Source organism: Acipenser ruthenus, chromosome 55 (assembly GCF_902713425.1).
Source record: "Acipenser ruthenus chromosome 55, fAciRut3.2 maternal haplotype, whole genome shotgun sequence".
Lineage (NCBI taxonomy): Eukaryota > Metazoa > Chordata > Actinopteri > Acipenseriformes > Acipenseridae > Acipenser > Acipenser ruthenus.
The window spans coordinates 7,330,459-7,350,241 of NC_081243.1; the positions used below are offsets into that span (position 1 = coordinate 7,330,459).

The 19,783-nt window shown below is 47.5% G+C and overlaps 36 non-coding genes across 36 annotated transcripts in view; 21 read left to right on the plus strand and 15 right to left on the minus strand.

The window, feature by feature from the left end:
* Window positions 1-55, plus strand: part of trnad-guc (transfer RNA aspartic acid (anticodon GUC)) — a 72-nt gene extending 17 nt beyond the window's left edge. The window contains exon 1 of the tRNA in view: window positions 1-55. This exon is cut by the window's left edge and continues 17 nt beyond it. This is a non-coding gene — a tRNA (tRNA-Asp).
* A 75-nt stretch (window positions 56-130) lies between these two features.
* trnag-gcc (transfer RNA glycine (anticodon GCC)) lies at window positions 131-201 on the minus strand. The gene has a single exon. It is a non-coding gene; the product is annotated as a tRNA-Gly (tRNA).
* A 453-nt stretch (window positions 202-654) lies between these two features.
* Window positions 655-726, minus strand: trnap-agg (transfer RNA proline (anticodon AGG)). Its single transcript has one exon. It is a non-coding gene; the product is annotated as a tRNA-Pro (tRNA).
* A 1,023-nt stretch (window positions 727-1,749) lies between these two features.
* trnap-ugg (transfer RNA proline (anticodon UGG)) lies at window positions 1,750-1,821 on the plus strand. The gene has a single exon. It is a non-coding gene; the product is annotated as a tRNA-Pro (tRNA).
* A 130-nt stretch (window positions 1,822-1,951) lies between these two features.
* trnad-guc (transfer RNA aspartic acid (anticodon GUC)) lies at window positions 1,952-2,023 on the plus strand. Its single transcript has one exon. It is a non-coding gene; the product is annotated as a tRNA-Asp (tRNA).
* Window positions 2,024-2,097: 74 nt separating this feature from the next.
* trnag-gcc (transfer RNA glycine (anticodon GCC)) lies at window positions 2,098-2,168 on the minus strand. Its single transcript has one exon. It is a non-coding gene; the product is annotated as a tRNA-Gly (tRNA).
* A 454-nt stretch (window positions 2,169-2,622) lies between these two features.
* trnap-agg (transfer RNA proline (anticodon AGG)) lies at window positions 2,623-2,694 on the minus strand. Its single transcript has one exon. It is a non-coding gene; the product is annotated as a tRNA-Pro (tRNA).
* A 1,023-nt stretch (window positions 2,695-3,717) lies between these two features.
* trnap-ugg (transfer RNA proline (anticodon UGG)) lies at window positions 3,718-3,789 on the plus strand. Its single transcript has one exon. It is a non-coding gene; the product is annotated as a tRNA-Pro (tRNA).
* A 129-nt stretch (window positions 3,790-3,918) lies between these two features.
* Window positions 3,919-3,990, plus strand: trnad-guc (transfer RNA aspartic acid (anticodon GUC)). Its single transcript has one exon. It is a non-coding gene; the product is annotated as a tRNA-Asp (tRNA).
* A 74-nt stretch (window positions 3,991-4,064) lies between these two features.
* Window positions 4,065-4,135, minus strand: trnag-gcc (transfer RNA glycine (anticodon GCC)). Its single transcript has one exon. It is a non-coding gene; the product is annotated as a tRNA-Gly (tRNA).
* A 453-nt stretch (window positions 4,136-4,588) lies between these two features.
* trnap-agg (transfer RNA proline (anticodon AGG)) lies at window positions 4,589-4,660 on the minus strand. Its single transcript has one exon. It is a non-coding gene; the product is annotated as a tRNA-Pro (tRNA).
* Window positions 4,661-5,683: 1,023 nt separating this feature from the next.
* trnap-ugg (transfer RNA proline (anticodon UGG)) lies at window positions 5,684-5,755 on the plus strand. Its single transcript has one exon. It is a non-coding gene; the product is annotated as a tRNA-Pro (tRNA).
* A 129-nt stretch (window positions 5,756-5,884) lies between these two features.
* Window positions 5,885-5,956, plus strand: trnad-guc (transfer RNA aspartic acid (anticodon GUC)). The gene has a single exon. It is a non-coding gene; the product is annotated as a tRNA-Asp (tRNA).
* Window positions 5,957-6,030: 74 nt separating this feature from the next.
* trnag-gcc (transfer RNA glycine (anticodon GCC)) lies at window positions 6,031-6,101 on the minus strand. The gene has a single exon. It is a non-coding gene; the product is annotated as a tRNA-Gly (tRNA).
* A 453-nt stretch (window positions 6,102-6,554) lies between these two features.
* trnap-agg (transfer RNA proline (anticodon AGG)) lies at window positions 6,555-6,626 on the minus strand. The gene has a single exon. It is a non-coding gene; the product is annotated as a tRNA-Pro (tRNA).
* A 1,023-nt stretch (window positions 6,627-7,649) lies between these two features.
* Window positions 7,650-7,721, plus strand: trnap-ugg (transfer RNA proline (anticodon UGG)). The gene has a single exon. It is a non-coding gene; the product is annotated as a tRNA-Pro (tRNA).
* Window positions 7,722-7,850: 129 nt separating this feature from the next.
* On the plus strand, window positions 7,851-7,922 carry trnad-guc (transfer RNA aspartic acid (anticodon GUC)). The gene has a single exon. It is a non-coding gene; the product is annotated as a tRNA-Asp (tRNA).
* Window positions 7,923-7,996: 74 nt separating this feature from the next.
* Window positions 7,997-8,067, minus strand: trnag-gcc (transfer RNA glycine (anticodon GCC)). Its single transcript has one exon. It is a non-coding gene; the product is annotated as a tRNA-Gly (tRNA).
* Window positions 8,068-9,616: 1,549 nt separating this feature from the next.
* On the plus strand, window positions 9,617-9,688 carry trnap-ugg (transfer RNA proline (anticodon UGG)). Its single transcript has one exon. It is a non-coding gene; the product is annotated as a tRNA-Pro (tRNA).
* A 128-nt stretch (window positions 9,689-9,816) lies between these two features.
* Window positions 9,817-9,888, plus strand: trnad-guc (transfer RNA aspartic acid (anticodon GUC)). The gene has a single exon. It is a non-coding gene; the product is annotated as a tRNA-Asp (tRNA).
* A 74-nt stretch (window positions 9,889-9,962) lies between these two features.
* trnag-gcc (transfer RNA glycine (anticodon GCC)) lies at window positions 9,963-10,033 on the minus strand. The gene has a single exon. It is a non-coding gene; the product is annotated as a tRNA-Gly (tRNA).
* Window positions 10,034-11,580: 1,547 nt separating this feature from the next.
* Window positions 11,581-11,652, plus strand: trnap-ugg (transfer RNA proline (anticodon UGG)). The gene has a single exon. It is a non-coding gene; the product is annotated as a tRNA-Pro (tRNA).
* A 129-nt stretch (window positions 11,653-11,781) lies between these two features.
* On the plus strand, window positions 11,782-11,853 carry trnad-guc (transfer RNA aspartic acid (anticodon GUC)). Its single transcript has one exon. It is a non-coding gene; the product is annotated as a tRNA-Asp (tRNA).
* A 74-nt stretch (window positions 11,854-11,927) lies between these two features.
* Window positions 11,928-11,998, minus strand: trnag-gcc (transfer RNA glycine (anticodon GCC)). Its single transcript has one exon. It is a non-coding gene; the product is annotated as a tRNA-Gly (tRNA).
* A 453-nt stretch (window positions 11,999-12,451) lies between these two features.
* On the minus strand, window positions 12,452-12,523 carry trnap-agg (transfer RNA proline (anticodon AGG)). The gene has a single exon. It is a non-coding gene; the product is annotated as a tRNA-Pro (tRNA).
* Window positions 12,524-13,546: 1,023 nt separating this feature from the next.
* Window positions 13,547-13,618, plus strand: trnap-ugg (transfer RNA proline (anticodon UGG)). Its single transcript has one exon. It is a non-coding gene; the product is annotated as a tRNA-Pro (tRNA).
* A 129-nt stretch (window positions 13,619-13,747) lies between these two features.
* On the plus strand, window positions 13,748-13,819 carry trnad-guc (transfer RNA aspartic acid (anticodon GUC)). The gene has a single exon. It is a non-coding gene; the product is annotated as a tRNA-Asp (tRNA).
* Window positions 13,820-13,893: 74 nt separating this feature from the next.
* On the minus strand, window positions 13,894-13,964 carry trnag-gcc (transfer RNA glycine (anticodon GCC)). The gene has a single exon. It is a non-coding gene; the product is annotated as a tRNA-Gly (tRNA).
* Window positions 13,965-15,512: 1,548 nt separating this feature from the next.
* Window positions 15,513-15,584, plus strand: trnap-ugg (transfer RNA proline (anticodon UGG)). The gene has a single exon. It is a non-coding gene; the product is annotated as a tRNA-Pro (tRNA).
* Window positions 15,585-15,713: 129 nt separating this feature from the next.
* On the plus strand, window positions 15,714-15,785 carry trnad-guc (transfer RNA aspartic acid (anticodon GUC)). The gene has a single exon. It is a non-coding gene; the product is annotated as a tRNA-Asp (tRNA).
* A 74-nt stretch (window positions 15,786-15,859) lies between these two features.
* Window positions 15,860-15,930, minus strand: trnag-gcc (transfer RNA glycine (anticodon GCC)). The gene has a single exon. It is a non-coding gene; the product is annotated as a tRNA-Gly (tRNA).
* Window positions 15,931-17,477: 1,547 nt separating this feature from the next.
* Window positions 17,478-17,549, plus strand: trnap-ugg (transfer RNA proline (anticodon UGG)). Its single transcript has one exon. It is a non-coding gene; the product is annotated as a tRNA-Pro (tRNA).
* Window positions 17,550-17,678: 129 nt separating this feature from the next.
* Window positions 17,679-17,750, plus strand: trnad-guc (transfer RNA aspartic acid (anticodon GUC)). The gene has a single exon. It is a non-coding gene; the product is annotated as a tRNA-Asp (tRNA).
* Window positions 17,751-17,824: 74 nt separating this feature from the next.
* On the minus strand, window positions 17,825-17,895 carry trnag-gcc (transfer RNA glycine (anticodon GCC)). The gene has a single exon. It is a non-coding gene; the product is annotated as a tRNA-Gly (tRNA).
* A 1,550-nt stretch (window positions 17,896-19,445) lies between these two features.
* Window positions 19,446-19,517, plus strand: trnap-ugg (transfer RNA proline (anticodon UGG)). The gene has a single exon. It is a non-coding gene; the product is annotated as a tRNA-Pro (tRNA).
* A 129-nt stretch (window positions 19,518-19,646) lies between these two features.
* On the plus strand, window positions 19,647-19,718 carry trnad-guc (transfer RNA aspartic acid (anticodon GUC)). The gene has a single exon. It is a non-coding gene; the product is annotated as a tRNA-Asp (tRNA).
* The last annotated feature ends 65 nt before the right edge of the window (window positions 19,719-19,783 follow it).

Genomic DNA, 19,783 nt, shown 5'->3' on the forward strand with positions numbered 1-19,783 from the left:
GTCAGTATCCCCGCCTGTCACGCGGGAGACCGGGGTTCAATTCCCCGACGGGGAGATTTTTTTTTTTTTTTTACTGATTGAAGGCAGGTGCGTGTGGCTGTAATTGTATACATAAAGTAAAAAAGAAGGTTGCATTGGCCGGGAATCGAACCCGGGCCTCCCGCGTGGCAGGCGAGAATTCTACCACTGAACCACCAATGCTTGCTTGACGTTTGCTTGAGGTTTGCTTGAGGTAGGTAATGTATTAGCAGCATCTAGTGCAGTGTGAAAAGATGAATTAACCCGTTCTAGTGCTAGATTGTACATGTACACAAACAATTGTACCTGCAAAATGCCCATCTGTTACACTAGTTTTGTGGTTGTTTTAAACTACATACCAAAAAAAAAAAAAAAAAACAAGCACATGCGTTACCAAAATAAACAGTGCTGTATAAACTACAGAAACTCGATGCTGAATGGTTTTATAGTCTGTTACGTCAGAATTGTGTTTAATGCATAAGCAGTTGCTTTGCAGACTCAACAAAGACTGCAGTCCTCGTTTAACCATTGTGCAATCAGCCCTTGGTCGCTGTGATATTGTTGTTCATGGAATTTGAGCGTGCGTATCGGCAATGCATAGTAATTGGAAAAGTGTAATACAAAAGAATTAAAAACGGGCTCGTCCGGGATTTGAACCCGGGACCTCTCGCACCCTAAGCGAGAATCATACCCGTAGACCAACGAGCCAGCGCCTGCCACTGTTGTGGTCCCCCGAGTTTCCAAAGAAGTGCAGACCTAGCTGTTCTGTTAGATGGGAGACGTTTTTCTATTGGGTGTACCTGTCGAGACCACTGTAATTTTGCCGTGTCTCCGAGCTGTGTGCTGTTGCCTGTTTGGGCCGTCTGACTTCTTTAACTGGCGGCTAGCATTTCTATGTTCATCGAGAAGCGGTCGCTATAAATGAGGAAAGTAGTTTAGGTGGGATTTCGTTTTGATATGTTTGGAATGGATCAGTTAGTCAGCATGTACTTCAAAAAATAAATAGAAAAAAAGGAGGCTGGGTTTCGTTGTTTTGCAAAGGATGCACTGCAACATCCGCTCACAGGAGCAGTCCCACTACTGGTGCGACACGGGGGTTTTGACCTGCTCCGTTCCCGACCTGGGCCGGTTCACCCCTCCTTAGGCGACCTGGCATTCACGAGCTCCCCCAGAAATGCCATGTCGATGCCGTGCTAAGTGCGGACTCCCGATCGGCACAGCCAGTTGCAGCACAGAGCTCCCGTGCTCAAGCGATCCGCCAGCCTCAACCTGCCCCTGTAGCTGGCATTACAGACACACGCCACGGCGCCCGGCGTGAGCGAGAGCGGCTAGAAGGCAATTCAAATCCCCTTGTCTGAAATGAGAGCGAGAGTACTCGTGCAGTTCTCCACTGACGTGGCAGCTTTTAATGCCGATTGCATTAAAAGCATTGCCGGGTCCTGCTGTAGCGGTAAAACACTGTGACCAGATGAATGAATTGAAAAAGTGTTACGTGAAACACATGTGAATCCTAGTTTTCGTGCTGCGAATTTAAAAAAAAAAAAAAAAAAAGCAGCACTATAAGAATGCCAAAAAATAAAGAAGGTTGCGTTGGCGAGTATTAAGCCCCCCCTCCTCTGAGGTGCCAGCAGCATTCCGCACCGGCAGACGGAACGGGACTCTGGTCATGCTGCACTTATTTTGCTGCCAGAGACTGAATCATGCGTCGGCCGCCGGATAAAACCGAAAGCTGGCTCGTTGGTCTAGGGGTATGATTCTCGCTTTGGGTGCGAGAGGTCCCGGGTTCAAATCCCGGACGAGCCCGTTTTTTTTTTTTTTTAATTGTTTTGTACTATACTGTTTTCGATCCGTAAACCATTAAGCTCAGCAGGCAGTTTTGACTTAGACGCTTTGCAACTAAATGCGTTGCCATAGTGGCAGGGAGCGTGTGCCTTCCTCGTTAGTATAGTGGTCAGTATCCCCGCCTGTCACGCGGGAGACCGGGGTTCAATTCCCCGACGGGGAGATTTTTTATTTTTTTTACTGATTGAAGGCAGGTGCGTGTGGCTGTAATTGTATACATAAAGTAAAAAAGAAGGTTGCATTGGCCGGGAATCGAACCCGGGCCTCCCGCGTGGCAGGCGAGAATTCTACCACTGAACCACCAATGCTTGCTTGACGTTTGCTTGAGGTTTGCTTGAGGTAGGTAATGTATTAGCAGCATCTAGTGCAGTGTGAAAAGATGAATTAACCCGTTCTAGTGCTAGATTGTACATGTACACAAACAATTGTACCTGCAAAATGCCCATCTGTTACACTAGTTTTGTGGTTGTTTTAAACTACATACCAAAAAAAAAAAAAAAAAAACAAGCACATGCGTTACCAAAATAAACAGTGCTGTATAAACTACAGAAACTCGATGCTGAATGGTTTTATAGTCTGTTACGTCAGAATTGTGTTTAATGCATAAGCAGTTGCTTTGCAGACTCAACAAAGACTGCAGTCCTCGTTTAACCATTGTGCAATCAGCCCTTGGTCGCTGTGATATTGTTGTTCATGGAATTTGAGCGTGCGTATCGGCAATGCATAGTAATTGGAAAAGTGTAATACAAAAGAATTAAAAACGGGCTCGTCCGGGATTTGAACCCGGGACCTCTCGCACCCTAAGCGAGAATCATACCCCTAGACCAACGAGCCAGCGCCTGCCACTGTTGTGGTCCCCCGAGTTTCCAAAGAAGTGCAGACCTAGCTGTTCTGTTAGATGGGAGACGTTTTTCTATTGGGTGTACCTGTCGAGACCACTGTAATTTTGCCGTGTCTCCGAGCTGTGTGCTGTTGCCTGTTTGGGCCGTCTGACTTCTTTAACTGGCGGCTAGCATTTCTATGTTCATCGAGAAGCGGTCGCTATAAATGAGGAAAGTAGTTTAGGTGGGATTTCGTTTTGATATGTTTGGAATGGATCAGTTAGTCAGCATGTACTTCAAAAAATAAATAGAAAAAAAAGGAGGCTGGGTTTCGTTGTTTTGCAAAGGATGCACTGCAACATCCGCTCACAGGAGCAGTCCCACTACTGGTGCGACACGGGGGTTTTGACCTGCTCCGTTCCCGACCTGGGCCGGTTCACCCCTCCTTAGGCGACCTGGCATTCACGAGCTCCCCCAGAAATGCCATGTCGATGCCGTGCTAAGTGCGGACTCCCGATCGGCACAGCCAGTTGCAGCACAGAGCTCCCGTGCTCAAGCGATCCGCCAGCCTCAACCTGCCCCTGTAGCTGGCATTACAGACACACGCCACGGCGCCCGGCGTGAGCGAGAGCGGCTAGAAGGCAATTCAAATCCCCTTGTCTGAAATGAGAGCGAGAGTACTCGTGCAGTTCTCCACTGACGTGGCAGCTTTTAATGCCGATTGCATTAAAAGCATTGCCGGGTCCTGCTGTAGCGGTAAAACACTGTGACCAGATGAATGAATTGAAAAAGTGTTACGTGAAACACATGTGAATCCTAGTTTTCGTGCTGCGAATTTAAAAAAAAAAAAAAAAAAGCAGCACTATAAGAATGCCAAAAAATAAAGAAGGTTGCGTTGGCGAGTATTAAGCCCCCCCTCCTCTGAGGTGCCAGCAGCATTCCGCACCGGCAGACGGAACGGGACTCTGGTCATGCTGCACTTATTTTGCTGCCAGAGACTGAATCATGCGTCGGCCGCCGGATAAAACCGAAAGCTGGCTCGTTGGTCTAGGGGTATGATTCTCGCTTTGGGTGCGAGAGGTCCCGGGTTCAAATCCCGGACGAGCCCGTTTTTTTTTTTTTTAATTGTTTTGTACTATACTGTTTTCGATCCGTAAACCATTAAGCTCAGCAGGCAGTTTTGACTTAGACGCTTTGCAACTAAATGCGTTGCCATAGTGGCAGGGAGCGTGTGCCTTCCTCGTTAGTATAGTGGTCAGTATCCCCGCCTGTCACGCGGGAGACCGGGGTTCAATTCCCCGACGGGGAGATTTTTTTTTTTTTTTACTGATTGAAGGCAGGTGCGTGTGGCTGTAATTGTATACATAAAGTAAAAAAGAAGGTTGCATTGGCCGGGAATCGAACCCGGGCCTCCCGCGTGGCAGGCGAGAATTCTACCACTGAACCACCAATGCTTGCTTGACGTTTGCTTGAGGTTTGCTTGAGGTAGGTAATGTATTAGCAGCATCTAGTGCAGTGTGAAAAGATGAATTAACCCGTTCTAGTGCTAGATTGTACATGTACACAAACAATTGTACCTGCAAAATGCCCATCTGTTACACTAGTTTTGTGGTTGTTTTAAACTACATACCAAAAAAAAAAAAAAAAAACAAGCACATGCGTTACCAAAATAAACAGTGCTGTATAAACTACAGAAACTCGATGCTGAATGGTTTTATAGTCTGTTACGTCAGAATTGTGTTTAATGCATAAGCAGTTGCTTTGCAGACTCAACAAAGACTGCAGTCCTCGTTTAACCATTGTGCAATCAGCCCTTGGTCGCTGTGATATTGTTGTTCATGGAATTTGAGCGTGCGTATCGGCAATGCATAGTAATTGGAAAAGTGTAATACAAAAGAATTAAAAACGGGCTCGTCCGGGATTTGAACCCGGGACCTCTCGCACCCTAAGCGAGAATCATACCCGTAGACCAACGAGCCAGCGCCTGCCACTGTTGTGGTCCCCCGAGTTTCCAAAGAAGTGCAGACCTAGCTGTTCTGTTAGATGGGAGACGTTTTTCTATTGGGTGTACCTGTCGAGACCACTGTAATTTTGCCGTGTCTCCGAGCTGTGTGCTGTTGCCTGTTTGGGCCGTCTGACTTCTTTAACTGGCGGCTAGCATTTCTATGTTCATCGAGAAGCGGTCGCTATAAATGAGGAAAGTAGTTTAGGTGGGATTTCGTTTTGATATGTTTGGAATGGATCAGTTAGTCAGCATGTACTTCAAAAAATAAATAGAAAAAAAAGGAGGCTGGGTTTCGTTGTTTTGCAAAGGATGCACTGCAACATCCGCTCACAGGAGCAGTCCCACTACTGGTGCGACACGGGGGTTTTGACCTGCTCCGTTCCCGACCTGGGCCGGTTCACCCCTCCTTAGGCGACCTGGCATTCACGAGCTCCCCCAGAAATGCCATGTCGATGCCGTGCTAAGTGCGGACTCCCGATCGGCACAGCCAGTTGCAGCACAGAGCTCCCGTGCTCAAGCGATCCGCCAGCCTCAACCTGCCCCTGTAGCTGGCATTACAGACACACGCCACGGCGCCCGGCGTGAGCGAGAGCGGCTAGAAGGCAATTCAAATCCCCTTGTCTGAAATGAGAGCGAGAGTACTCGTGCAGTTCTCCACTGACGTGGCAGCTTTTAATGCCGATTGCATTAAAAGCATTGCCGGGTCCTGCTGTAGCGGTAAAACACTGTGACCAGATGAATGAATTGAAAAAGTGTTACGTGAAACACATGTGAATCCTAGTTTTCGTGCTGCGAATTTAAAAAAAAAAAAAAAAAAGCAGCACTATAAGAATGCCAAAAAATAAAGAAGGTTGCGTTGGCGAGTATTAAGCCCCCCCTCCTCTGAGGTGCCAGCAGCATTCCGCACCGGCAGACGGAACGGGACTCTGGTCATGCTGCACTTATTTTGCTGCCAGAGACTGAATCATGCGTCGGCCGCCGGATAAAACCGAAAGCTGGCTCGTTGGTCTAGGGGTATGATTCTCGCTTTGGGTGCGAGAGGTCCCGGGTTCAAATCCCGGACGAGCCCGTTTTTTTTTTTTTTAATTGTTTTGTACTATACTGTTTTCGATCCGTAAACCATTAAGCTCAGCAGGCAGTTTTGACTTAGACGCTTTGCAACTAAATGCGTTGCCATAGTGGCAGGGAGCGTGTGCCTTCCTCGTTAGTATAGTGGTCAGTATCCCCGCCTGTCACGCGGGAGACCGGGGTTCAATTCCCCGACGGGGAGATTTTTTTTTTTTTTTACTGATTGAAGGCAGGTGCGTGTGGCTGTAATTGTATACATAAAGTAAAAAAGAAGGTTGCATTGGCCGGGAATCGAACCCGGGCCTCCCGCGTGGCAGGCGAGAATTCTACCACTGAACCACCAATGCTTGCTTGACGTTTGCTTGAGGTTTGCTTGAGGTAGGTAATGTATTAGCAGCATCTAGTGCAGTGTGAAAAGATGAATTAACCCGTTCTAGTGCTAGATTGTACATGTACACAAACAATTGTACCTGCAAAATGCCCATCTGTTACACTAGTTTTGTGGTTGTTTTAAACTACATACCAAAAAAAAAAAAAAAAAACAAGCACATGCGTTACCAAAATAAACAGTGCTGTATAAACTACAGAAACTCGATGCTGAATGGTTTTATAGTCTGTTACGTCAGAATTGTGTTTAATGCATAAGCAGTTGCTTTGCAGACTCAACAAAGACTGCAGTCCTCGTTTAACCATTGTGCAATCAGCCCTTGGTCGCTGTGATATTGTTGTTCATGGAATTTGAGCGTGCGTATCGGCAATGCATAGTAATTGGAAAAGTGTAATACAAAAGAATTAAAAACGGGCTCGTCCGGGATTTGAACCCGGGACCTCTCGCACCCTAAGCGAGAATCATACCCGTAGACCAACGAGCCAGCGCCTGCCACTGTTGTGGTCCCCCGAGTTTCCAAAGAAGTGCAGACCTAGCTGTTCTGTTAGATGGGAGACGTTTTTCTATTGGGTGTACCTGTCGAGACCACTGTAATTTTGCCGTGTCTCCGAGCTGTGTGCTGTTGCCTGTTTGGGCCGTCTGACTTCTTTAACTGGCGGCTAGCATTTCTATGTTCATCGAGAAGCGGTCGCTATAAATGAGGAAAGTAGTTTAGGTGGGATTTCGTTTTGATATGTTTGGAATGGATCAGTTAGTCAGCATGTACTTCAAAAAATAAATAGAAAAAAAAGGAGGCTGGGTTTCGTTGTTTTGCAAAGGATGCACTGCAACATCCGCTCACAGGAGCAGTCCCACTACTGGTGCGACACGGGGGTTTTGACCTGCTCCGTTCCCGACCTGGGCCGGTTCACCCCTCCTTAGGCGACCTGGCATTCACGAGCTCCCCCAGAAATGCCATGTCGATGCCGTGCTAAGTGCGGACTCCCGATCGGCACAGCCAGTTGCAGCACAGAGCTCCCGTGCTCAAGCGATCCGCCAGCCTCAACCTGCCCCTGTAGCTGGCATTACAGACACACGCCACGGCGCCCGGCGTGAGCGAGAGCGGCTAGAAGGCAATTCAAATCCCCTTGTCTGAAATGAGAGCGAGAGTACTCGTGCAGTTCTCCACTGACGTGGCAGCTTTTAATGCCGATTGCATTAAAAGCATTGCCGGGTCCTGCTGTAGCGGTAAAACACTGTGACCAGATGAATGAATTGAAAAAGTGTTACGTGAAACACATGTGAATCCTAGTTTTCGTGCTGCGAATTTAAAAAAAAAAAAAAAAAAGCAGCACTATAAGAATGCCAAAAAATAAAGAAGGTTGCGTTGGCGAGTATTAAGCCCCCCCTCCTCTGAGGTGCCAGCAGCATTCCGCACCGGCAGACGGAACGGGACTCTGGTCATGCTGCACTTATTTTGCTGCCAGAGACTGAATCATGCGTCGGCCGCCGGATAAAACCGAAAGCTGGCTCGTTGGTCTAGGGGTATGATTCTCGCTTTGGGTGCGAGAGGTCCCGGGTTCAAATCCCGGACGAGCCCGTTTTTTTTTTTTTTAATTGTTTTGTACTATACTGTTTTCGATCTGTAAACCATTAAGCTCAGCAGGCAGTTTTGACTTAGACGCTTTGCAACTAAATGCGTTGCCATAGTGGCAGGGAGCGTGTGCCTTCCTCGTTAGTATAGTGGTCAGTATCCCCGCCTGTCACGCGGGAGACCGGGGTTCAATTCCCCGACGGGGAGATTTTTTTTTTTTTTTACTGATTGAAGGCAGGTGCGTGTGGCTGTAATTGTATACATAAAGTAAAAAAGAAGGTTGCATTGGCCGGGAATCGAACCCGGGCCTCCCGCGTGGCAGGCGAGAATTCTACCACTGAACCACCAATGCTTGCTTGACGTTTGCTTGAGGTTTGCTTGAGGTAGGTAATGTATTAGCAGCATCTAGTGCAGTGTGAAAAGATGAATTAACCCGTTCTAGTGCTAGATTGTACATGTACACAAACAATTGTACCTGCAAAATGCCCATCTGTTACACTAGTTTTGTGGTTGTTTTAAACTACATACCAAAAAAAAAAAAAAAAAAACAAGCACATGCGTTACCAAAATAAACAGTGCTGTATAAACTACAGAAACTCGATGCTGAATGGTTTTATAGTCTGTTACGTCAGAATTGTGTTTAATGCATAAGCAGTTGCTTTGCAGACTCAACAAAGACTGCAGTCCTCGTTTAACCATTGTGCAATCAGCCCTTGGTCGCTGTGATATTGTTGTTCATGGAATTTGAGCGTGCGTATCGGCAATGCATAGTAATTGGAAAAGTGTAATACAAAAGAATTAAAAACGGGCTGGTCCGGGATTTGAACCCGGGACCTCTCGCACCCTAAGCGAGAATCATACCCGTAGACCAACGAGCCAGCGCCTGCCACTGTTGTGGTCCCCCGAGTTTCCAAAGAAGTGCAGACCTAGCTGTTCTGTTAGATGGGAGACGTTTTTCTATTGGGTGTACCTGTCGAGACCACTGTAATTTTGCCGTGTCTCCGAGCTGTGTGCTGTTGCCTGTTTGGGCCGTCTGACTTCTTTAACTGGCGGCTAGCATTTCTATGTTCATCGAGAAGCGGTCGCTATAAATGAGGAAAGTAGTTTAGGTGGGATTTCGTTTTGATATGTTTGGAATGGATCAGTTAGTCAGCATGTACTTCAAAAAATAAATAGAAAAAAAAGGAGGCTGGGTTTCGTTGTTTTGCAAAGGATGCACTGCAACATCCGCTCACAGGAGCAGTCCCACTACTGGTGCGACACGGGGGTTTTGACCTGCTCCGTTCCCGACCTGGGCCGGTTCACCCCTCCTTAGGCGACCTGGCATTCACGAGCTCCCCCAGAAATGCCATGTCGATGCCGTGCTAAGTGCGGACTCCCGATCGGCACAGCCAGTTGCAGCACAGAGCTCCCGTGCTCAAGCGATCCGCCAGCCTCAACCTGCCCCTGTAGCTGGCATTACAGACACACGCCACGGCGCCCGGCGTGAGCGAGAGCGGCTAGAAGGCAATTCAAATCCCCTTGTCTGAAATGAGAGCGAGAGTACTCGTGCAGTTCTCCACTGACGTGGCAGCTTTTAATGCCGATTGCATTAAAAGCATTGCCGGGTCCTGCTGTAGCGGTAAAACACTGTGACCAGATGAATGAATTGAAAAAGTGTTACGTGAAACACATGTGAATCCTAGTTTTCGTGCTGCGAATTTAAAAAAAAAAAAAAAAAAGCAGCACTATAAGAATGCCAAAAAATAAAGAAGGTTGCGTTGGCGAGTATTAAGCCCCCCCTCCTCTGAGGTGCCAGCAGCATTCCGCACCGGCAGACGGAACGGGACTCTGGTCATGCTGCACTTATTTTGCTGCCAGAGACTGAATCATGCGTCGGCCGCCGGATAAAACCGAAAGCTGGCTCGTTGGTCTAGGGGTATGATTCTCGCTTTGGGTGCGAGAGGTCCCGGGTTCAAATCCCGGACGAGCCCTTTTTTTTTTTTTTAATTGTTTTGTACTATACTGTTTTCGATCCGTAAACCATTAAGCTCAGCAGGCAGTTTTGACTTAGACGCTTTGCAACTAAATGCGTTGCCATAGTGGCAGGGAGCGTGTGCCTTCCTCGTTAGTATAGTGGTCAGTATCCCCGCCTGTCACGCGGGAGACCGGGGTTCAATTCCCCGACGGGGAGATTTTTTTTTTTTTTTACTGATTGAAGGCAGGTGCGTGTGGCTGTAATTGTATACATAAAGTAAAAAAGAAGGTTGCATTGGCCGGGAATCGAACCCGGGCCTCCCGCGTGGCAGGCGAGAATTCTACCACTGAACCACCAATGCTTGCTTGACGTTTGCTTGAGGTTTGCTTGAGGTAGGTAATGTATTAGCAGCATCTAGTGCAGTGTGAAAAGATGAATTAACCCGTTCTAGTGCTAGATTGTACATGTACACAAACAATTGTACCTGCAAAATGCCCATCTGTTACACTAGTTTTGTGGTTGTTTTAAACTACATACCAAAAAAAAACAAAAAAAACAAGCACATGCGTTACCAAAATAAACAGTGCTGTATAAACTACAGAAACTCGATGCTGAATGGTTTTATAGTCTGTTACGTCAGAATTGTGTTTAATGCATAAGCAGTTGCTTTGCAGACTCAACAAAGACTGCAGTCCTCGTTTAACCATTGTGCAATCAGCCCTTGGTCGCTGTGATATTGTTGTTCATGGAATTTGAGCGTGCGTATCGGCAATGCATAGTAATTGGAAAAGTGTAATACAAAAGAATTAAAAACGGGCTGGTCCGGGATTTGAACCCGGGACCTCTCGCACCCTAAGCGAGAATCATACCCGTAGACCAACGAGCCAGCGCCTGCCACTGTTGTGGTCCCCCGAGTTTCCAAAGAAGTGCAGACCTAGCTGTTCTGTTAGATGGGAGACGTTTTTCTATTGGGTGTACCTGTCGAGACCACTGTAATTTTGCCGTGTCTCCGAGCTGTGTGCTGTTGCCTGTTTGGGCCGTCTGACTTCTTTAACTGGCGGCTAGCATTTCTATGTTCATCGAGAAGCGGTCGCTATAAATGAGGAAAGTAGTTTAGGTGGGATTTCGTTTTGATATGTTTGGAATGGATCAGTTAGTCAGCATGTACTTCAAAAAATAAATAGAAAAAAAAGGAGGCTGGGTTTCGTTGTTTTGCAAAGGATGCACTGCAACATCCGCTCACAGGAGCAGTCCCACTACTGGTGCGACACGGGGGTTTTGACCTGCTCCGTTCCCGACCTGGGCCGGTTCACCCCTCCTTAGGCGACCTGGCATTCACGAGCTCCCCCAGAAATGCCATGTCGATGCCGTGCTAAGTGCGGACTCCCGATCGGCACAGCCAGTTGCAGCACAGAGCTCCCGTGCTCAAGCGATCCGCCAGCCTCAACCTGCCCCTGTAGCTGGCATTACAGACACACGCCACGGCGCCCGGCGTGAGCGAGAGCGGCTAGAAGGCAATTCAAATCCCCTTGTCTGAAATGAGAGCGAGAGTACTCGTGCAGTTCTCCACTGACGTGGCAGCTTTTAATGCCGATTGCATTAAAAGCATTGCCGGGTCCTGCTGTAGCGGTAAAACACTGTGACCAGATGAATGAATTGAAAAAGTGTTACGTGAAACACATGTGAATCCTAGTTTTCGTGCTGCGAATTTAAAAAAAAAAAAAAAAAGCAGCACTATAAGAATGCCAAAAAATAAAGAAGGTTGCGTTGGCGAGTATTAAGCCCCCCCTCCTCTGAGGTGCCAGCAGCATTCCGCACCGGCAGACGGAACGGGACTCTGGTCATGCTGCACTTATTTTGCTGCCAGAGACTGAATCATGCGTCGGCCGCCGGATAAAACCGAAAGCTGGCTCGTTGGTCTAGGGGTATGATTCTCGCTTTGGGTGCGAGAGGTCCCGGGTTCAAATCCCGGACGAGCCCGTTTTTTTTTTTTTTAATTGTTTTGTACTATACTGTTTTCGATCCGTAAACCATTAAGCTCAGCAGGCAGTTTTGACTTAGACGCTTTGCAACTAAATGCGTTGCCATAGTGGCAGGGAGCGTGTGCCTTCCTCGTTAGTATAGTGGTCAGTATCCCCGCCTGTCACGCGGGAGACCGGGGTTCAATTCCCCGACGGGGAGATTTTTTTTTTTTTTTACTGATTGAAGGCAGGTGCGTGTGGCTGTAATTGTATACATAAAGTAAAAAAGAAGGTTGCATTGGCCGGGAATCGAACCCGGGCCTCCCGCGTGGCAGGCGAGAATTCTACCACTGAACCACCAATGCTTGCTTGACGTTTGCTTGAGGTTTGCTTGAGGTAGGTAATGTATTAGCAGCATCTAGTGCAGTGTGAAAAGATGAATTAACCCGTTCTAGTGCTAGATTGTACATGTACACAAACAATTGTACCTGCAAAATGCCCATCTGTTACACTAGTTTTGTGGTTGTTTTAAACTACATACCAAAAAAAAAAAAAAAAAACAAGCACATGCGTTACCAAAATAAACAGTGCTGTATAAACTACAGAAACTCGATGCTGAATGGTTTTATAGTCTGTTACGTCAGAATTGTGTTTAATGCATAAGCAGTTGCTTTGCAGACTCAACAAAGACTGCAGTCCTCGTTTAACCATTGTGCAATCAGCCCTTGGTCGCTGTGATATTGTTGTTCATGGAATTTGAGCGTGCGTATCGGCAATGCATAGTAATTGGAAAAGTGTAATACAAAAGAATTAAAAACGGGCTCGTCCGGGATTTGAACCCGGGACCTCTCGCACCCTAAGCGAGAATCATACCCGTAGACCAACGAGCCAGCGCCTGCCACTGTTGTGGTCCCCCGAGTTTCCAAAGAAGTGCAGACCTAGCTGTTCTGTTAGATGGGAGACGTTTTTCTATTGGGTGTACCTGTCGAGACCACTGTAATTTTGCCGTGTCTCCGAGCTGTGTGCTGTTGCCTGTTTGGGCCGTCTGACTTCTTTAACTGGCGGCTAGCATTTCTATGTTCATCGAGAAGCGGTCGCTATAAATGAGGAAAGTAGTTTAGGTGGGATTTCGTTTTGATATGTTTGGAATGGATCAGTTAGTCAGCATGTACTTCAAAAAATAAATAGAAAAAAAAGGAGGCTGGGTTTCGTTGTTTTGCAAAGGATGCACTGCAACATCCGCTCACAGGAGCAGTCCCACTACTGGTGCGACACGGGGGTTTTGACCTGCTCCGTTCCCGACCTGGGCCGGTTCACCCCTCCTTAGGCGACCTGGCATTCACGAGCTCCCCCAGAAATGCCATGTCGATGCCGTGCTAAGTGCGGACTCCCGATCGGCACAGCCAGTTGCAGCACAGAGCTCCCGTGCTCAAGCGATCCGCCAGCCTCAACCTGCCCCTGTAGCTGGCATTACAGACACACGCCACGGCGCCCGGCGTGAGCGAGAGCGGCTAGAAGGCAATTCAAATCCCCTTGTCTGAAATGAGAGCGAGAGTACTCGTGCAGTTCTCCACTGACGTGGCAGCTTTTAATGCCGATTGCATTAAAAGCATTGCCGGGTCCTGCTGTAGCGGTAAAACACTGTGACCAGATGAATGAATTGAAAAAGTGTTACGTGAAACACATGTGAATCCTAGTTTTCGTGCTGCGAATTTAAAAAAAAAAAAAAAAAAGCAGCACTATAAGAATGCCAAAAAATAAAGAAGGTTGCGTTGGCGAGTATTAAGCCCCCCCTCCTCTGAGGTGCCAGCAGCATTCCGCACCGGCAGACGGAACGGGACTCTGGTCATGCTGCACTTATTTTGCTGCCAGAGACTGAATCATGCATCGGCCGCCGGATAAAACCGAAAGCTGGCTCGTTGGTCTAGGGGTATGATTCTCGCTTTGGGTGCGAGAGGTCCCGGGTTCAAATCCCGGACGAGCCCGTTTTTTTTTTTTTTAATTGTTTTGTACTATACTGTTTTCGATCCGTAAACCATTAAGCTCAGCAGGCAGTTTTGACTTAGACGCTTTGCAACTAAATGCGTTGCCATAGTGGCAGGGAGCGTGTGCCTTCCTCGTTAGTATAGTGGTCAGTATCCCCGCCTGTCACGCGGGAGACCGGGGTTCAATTCCCCGACGGGGAGATTTTTTTTTTTTTTTACTGATTGAAGGCAGGTGCGTGTGGCTGTAATTGTATACATAAAGTAAAAAAGAAGGTTGCATTGGCCGGGAATCGAACCCGGGCCTCCCGCGTGGCAGGCGAGAATTCTACCACTGAACCACCAATGCTTGCTTGACGTTTGCTTGAGGTTTGCTTGAGGTAGGTAATGTATTAGCAGCATCTAGTGCAGTGTGAAAAGATGAATTAACCCGTTCTAGTGCTAGATTGTACATGTACACAAACAATTGTACCTGCAAAATGCCCATCTGTTACACTAGTTTTGTGGTTGTTTTAAACTACATACCAAAAAAAAAAAAAAAAAACAAGCACATGCGTTACCAAAATAAACAGTGCTGTATAAACTACAGAAACTCGATGCTGAATGGTTTTATAGTCTGTTACGTCAGAATTGTGTTTAATGCATAAGCAGTTGCTTTGCAGACTCAACAAAGACTGCAGTCCTCGTTTAACCATTGTGCAATCAGCCCTTGGTCGCTGTGATATTGTTGTTCATGGAATTTGAGCGTGCGTATCGGCAATGCATAGTAATTGGAAAAGTGTAATACAAAAGAATTAAAAACGGGCTGGTCCGGGATTTGAACCCGGGACCTCTCGCACCCTAAGCGAGAATCATACCCGTAGACCAACGAGCCAGCGCCTGCCACTGTTGTGGTCCCCCGAGTTTCCAAAGAAGTGCAGACCTAGCTGTTCTGTTAGATGGGAGACGTTTTTCTATTGGGTGTACCTGTCGAGACCACTGTAATTTTGCCGTGTCTCCGAGCTGTGTGCTGTTGCCTGTTTGGGCCGTCTGACTTCTTTAACTGGCGGCTAGCATTTCTATGTTCATCGAGAAGCGGTCGCTATAAATGAGGAAAGTAGTTTAGGTGGGATTTCGTTTTGATATGTTTGGAATGGATCAGTTAGTCAGCATGTACTTCAAAAAATAAATAGAAAAAAAAGGAGGCTGGGTTTCGTTGTTTTGCAAAGGATGCACTGCAACATCCGCTCACAGGAGCAGTCCCACTACTGGTGCGACACGGGGGTTTTGACCTGCTCCGTTCCCGACCTGGGCCGGTTCACCCCTCCTTAGGCGACCTGGCATTCACGAGCTCCCCCAGAAATGCCATGTCGATGCCGTGCTAAGTGCGGACTCCCGATCGGCACAGCCAGTTGCAGCACAGAGCTCCCGTGCTCAAGCGATCCGCCAGCCTCAACCTGCCCCTGTAGCTGGCATTACAGACACACGCCACGGCGCCCGGCGTGAGCGAGAGCGGCTAGAAGGCAATTCAAATCCCCTTGTCTGAAATGAGAGCGAGAGTACTCGTGCAGTTCTCCACTGACGTGGCAGCTTTTAATGCCGATTGCATTAAAAGCATTGCCGGGTCCTGCTGTAGCGGTAAAACGCTGTGACCAGATGAATGAATTGAAAAAGTGTTACGTGAAACACATGTGAATCCTAGTTTTCGTGCTGCGAATTTAAAAAAAAAAAAAAAAAAGCAGCACTATAAGAATGCCAAAAAATAAAGAAGGTTGCGTTGGCGAGTATTAAGCCCCCCCTCCTCTGAGGTGCCAGCAGCATTCCGCACCGGCAGACGGAACGGGACTCTGGTCATGCTGCACTTATTTTGCTGCCAGAGACTGAATCATGCGTCGGCCGCCGGATAAAACCGAAAGCTGGCTCGTTGGTCTAGGGGTATGATTCTCGCTTTGGGTGCGAGAGGTCCCGTGTTCAAATCCCGGACGAGCCCGTTTTTTTTTTTTTTAATTGTTTTGTACTATACTGTTTTCGATCCGTAAACCATTAAGCTCAGCAGGCAGTTTTGACTTAGACGCTTTGCAACTAAATGCGTTGCCATAGTGGCAGGGAGCGTGTGCCTTCCTCGTTAGTATAGTGGTCAGTATCCCCGCCTGTCACGCGGGAGACCGGGGTTCAATTCCCCGACGGGGACATTTTTTTTTTTTTTTACTGATTGAAGGCAGGTGCGTGTGGCTGTAATTGTATACATAAAGTAAAAAAGAAGGTTGCATTGGCCGGGAATCGAACCCGGGCCTCCCGCGTGGCAGGCGAGAATTCTACCACTGAACCACCAATGCTTGCTTGACGTTTGCTTGAGGTTTGCTTGAGGTAGGTAATGTATTAGCAGCATCTAGTGCAGTGTGAAAAGATGAATTAACCCGTTCTAGTGCTAGATTGTACATGTACACAAACAATTGTACCTGCAAAATGCCCATCTGTTACACTAGTTTTGTGGTTGTTTTAAACTACATACCAAAAAAAAAAAAAAAAAACAAGCACATGCGTTACCAAAATAAACAGTGCTGTATAAACTACAGAAACTCGATGCTGAATGGTTTTATAGTCTGTTACGTCAGAATTGTGTTTAATGCATAAGCAGTTGCTTTGCAGACTCAACAAAGACTGCAGTCCTCGTTTAACCATTGTGCAATCAGCCCTTGGTCGCTGTGATATTGTTGTTCATGGAATTTGAGCGTGCGTATCGGCAATGCATAGTAATTGGAAAAGTGTAATACAAAAGAATTAAAAACGGGCTGGTCCGGGATTTGAACCCGGGACCTCTCGCACCCTAAGCGAGAATCATACCCGTAGACCAACGAGCCAGCGCCTGCCACTGTTGTGGTCCCCCGAGTTTCCAAAGAAGTGCAGACCTAGCTGTTCTGTTAGATGGGAGACGTTTTTCTATTGGGTGTACCTGTCGAGACCACTGTAATTTTGCCGTGTCTCCGAGCTGTGTGCTGTTGCCTGTTTGGGCCGTCTGACTTCTTTAACTGGCGGCTAGCATTTCTATGTTCATCGAGAAGCGGTCGCTATAAATGAGGAAAGTAGTTTAGGTGGGATTTCGTTTTGATATGTTTGGAATGGATCAGTTAGTCAGCATGTACTTCAAAAAATAAATAGAAAAAAAAGGAGGCTGGGTTTCGTTGTTTTGCAAAGGATGCACTGCAACATCCGCTCACAGGAGCAGTCCCACTACTGGTGCGACACGGGGGTTTTGACCTGCTCCGTTCCCGACCTGGGCCGGTTCACCCCTCCTTAGGCGACCTGGCATTCACGAGCTCCCCCAGAAATGCCATGTCGATGCCGTGCTAAGTGCGGACTCCCGATCGGCACAGCCAGTTGCAGCACAGAGCTCCCGTGCTCAAGCGATCCGCCAGCCTCAACCTGCCCCTGTAGCTGGCATTACAGACACACGCCACGGCGCCCGGCGTGAGCGAGAGCGGCTAGAAGGCAATTCAAATCCCCTTGTCTGAAATGAGAGCGAGAGTACTCGTGCAGTTCTCCACTGACGTGGCAGCTTTTAATGCCGATTGCATTAAAAGCATTGCCGGGTCCTGCTGTAGCGGTAAAACACTGTGACCAGATGAATGAATTGAAAAAGTGTTACGTGAAACACATGTGAATCCTAGTTTTCGTGCTGCGAATTTAAAAAAAAAAAAAAAAAGCAGCACTATAAGAATGCCAAAAAATAAAGAAGGTTGCGTTGGCGAGTATTAAGCCCCCCCTCCTCTGAGGTGCCAGCAGCATTCCGCACCGGCAGACGGAACGGGACTCTGGTCATGCTGCACTTATTTTGCTGCCAGAGACTGAATCATGCGTCGGCCGCCGGATAAAACCGAAAGCTGGCTCGTTGGTCTAGGGGTATGATTCTCGCTTTGGGTGCGAGAGGTCCCGGGTTCAAATCCCGGACGAGCCCGTTTTTTTTTTTTTTAATTGTTTTGTACTATACTGTTTTCGATCCGTAAACCATTAAGCTCAGCAGGCAGTTTTGACTTAGACGCTTTGCAACTAAATGCGTTGCCATAGTGGCAGGGAGCGTGTGCCTTCCTCGTTAGTATAGTGGTCAGTATCCCCGCCTGTCACGCGGGAGACCGGGGTTCAATTCCCCGACGGGGAGATTTTTTTTTTTTTTTACTGATTGAAGGCAGGTGCGTGTGGCTGTAATTGTATACATAAAGTAAAAAAGAAGGTTGCATTGGCCGGGAATCGAACCCGGGCCTCCCGCGTGGCAGGCGAGAATTCTACCACTGAACCACCAATGCTTGCTTGACGTTTGCTTGAGGTTTGCTTGAGGTAGGTAATGTATTAGCAGCATCTAGTGCAGTGTGAAAAGATGAATTAACCCGTTCTAGTGCTAGATTGTACATGTACACAAACAATTGTACCTGCAAAATGCCCATCTGTTACACTAGTTTTGTGGTTGTTTTAAACTACATACCAAAAAAAAAAAAAAAAAAACAAGCACATGCGTTACCAAAATAAACAGTGCTGTATAAACTACAGAAACTCGATGCTGAATGGTTTTATAGTCTGTTACGTCAGAATTGTGTTTAATGCATAAGCAGTTGCTTTGCAGACTCAACAAAGACTGCAGTCCTCGTTTAACCATTGTGCAATCAGCCCTTGGTCGCTGTGATATTGTTGTTCATGGAATTTGAGCGTGCGTATCGGCAATGCATAGTAATTGGAAAAGTGTAATACAAAAGAATTAAAAACGGGCTGGTCCGGGATTTGAACCCGGGACCTCTCGCACCCTAAGCGAGAATCATACCCGTAGACCAACGAGCCAGCGCCTGCCACTGTTGTGGTCCCCCGAGTTTCCAAAGAAGTGCAGACCTAGCTGTTCTGTTAGATGGGAGACGTTTTTCTATTGGGTGTACCTGTCGAGACCACTGTAATTTTGCCGTGTCTCCGAGCTGTGTGCTGTTGCCTGTTTGGGCCGTCTGACTTCTTTAACTGGCGGCTAGCATTTCTATGTTCATCGAGAAGCGGTCGCTATAAATGAGGAAAGTAGTTTAGGTGGGATTTCGTTTTGATATGTTTGGAATGGATCAGTTAGTCAGCATGTACTTCAAAAAATAAATAGAAAAAAAAGGAGGCTGGGTTTCGTTGTTTTGCAAAGGATGCACTGCAACATCCGCTCACAGGAGCAGTCCCACTACTGGTGCGACACGGGGGTTTTGACCTGCTCCGTTCCCGACCTGGGCCGGTTCACCCCTCCTTAGGCGACCTGGCATTCACGAGCTCCCCCAGAAATGCCATGTCGATGCCGTGCTAAGTGCGGACTCCCGATCGGCACAGCCGGTTGCAGCACAGAGGTCCAGTGCTCAAGCGATCCGCCAGCCTCAACCTGCCCCTGTAGCTGGCATTACAGACACACGCCACGGCGCCCGGCGTGAGCGAGAGCGGCTAGAAGGCAATTCAAATCCCCTTGTCTGAAATGAGAGCGAGAGTACTCGTGCAGTTCTCCACTGACGTGGCAGCTTTTAATGCCGATTGCATTAAAAGCATTGCCGGGTCCTGCTGTAGCGGTAAAACACTGTGACCAGATGAATGAATTGAAAAAGTGTTACGTGAAACACATGTGAATCCTAGTTTTCGTGCTGCGAATTTAAAAAAAAAAAAAAAAAAAGCAGCACTATAAGAATGCCAAAAAATAAAGAAGGTTGCGTTGGCGAGTATTAAGCCCCCCCTCCTCTGAGGTGCCAGCAGCATTCCGCACCGGCAGACGGAACGGGACTCTGGTCATGCTGCACTTATTTTGCTGCCAGAGACTGAATCATGCGTCGGCCGCCGGATAAAACCGAAAGCTGGCTCGTTGGTCTAGGGGTATGATTCTCGCTTTGGGTGCGAGAGGTCCCGGGTTCAAATCCCGGACGAGCCCGTTTTTTTTTTTTTTAATTGTTTTGTACTATACTGTTTTCGATCCGTAAACCATTAAGCTCAGCAGGCAGTTTTGACTTAGACGCTTTGCAACTAAATGCGTTGCCATAGTGGCAGGGAGCTTGTGCCTTCCTCGTTAGTATAGTGGTCAGTATCCCCGCCTGTCACGCGGGAGACCGGGGTTCAATTCCCCGACGGGGAGATTTTTTTTTTTTTTTACTGATTGAAGGCAGGTGCGTGTGGCTGTAATTGTATACATAAAGTAAA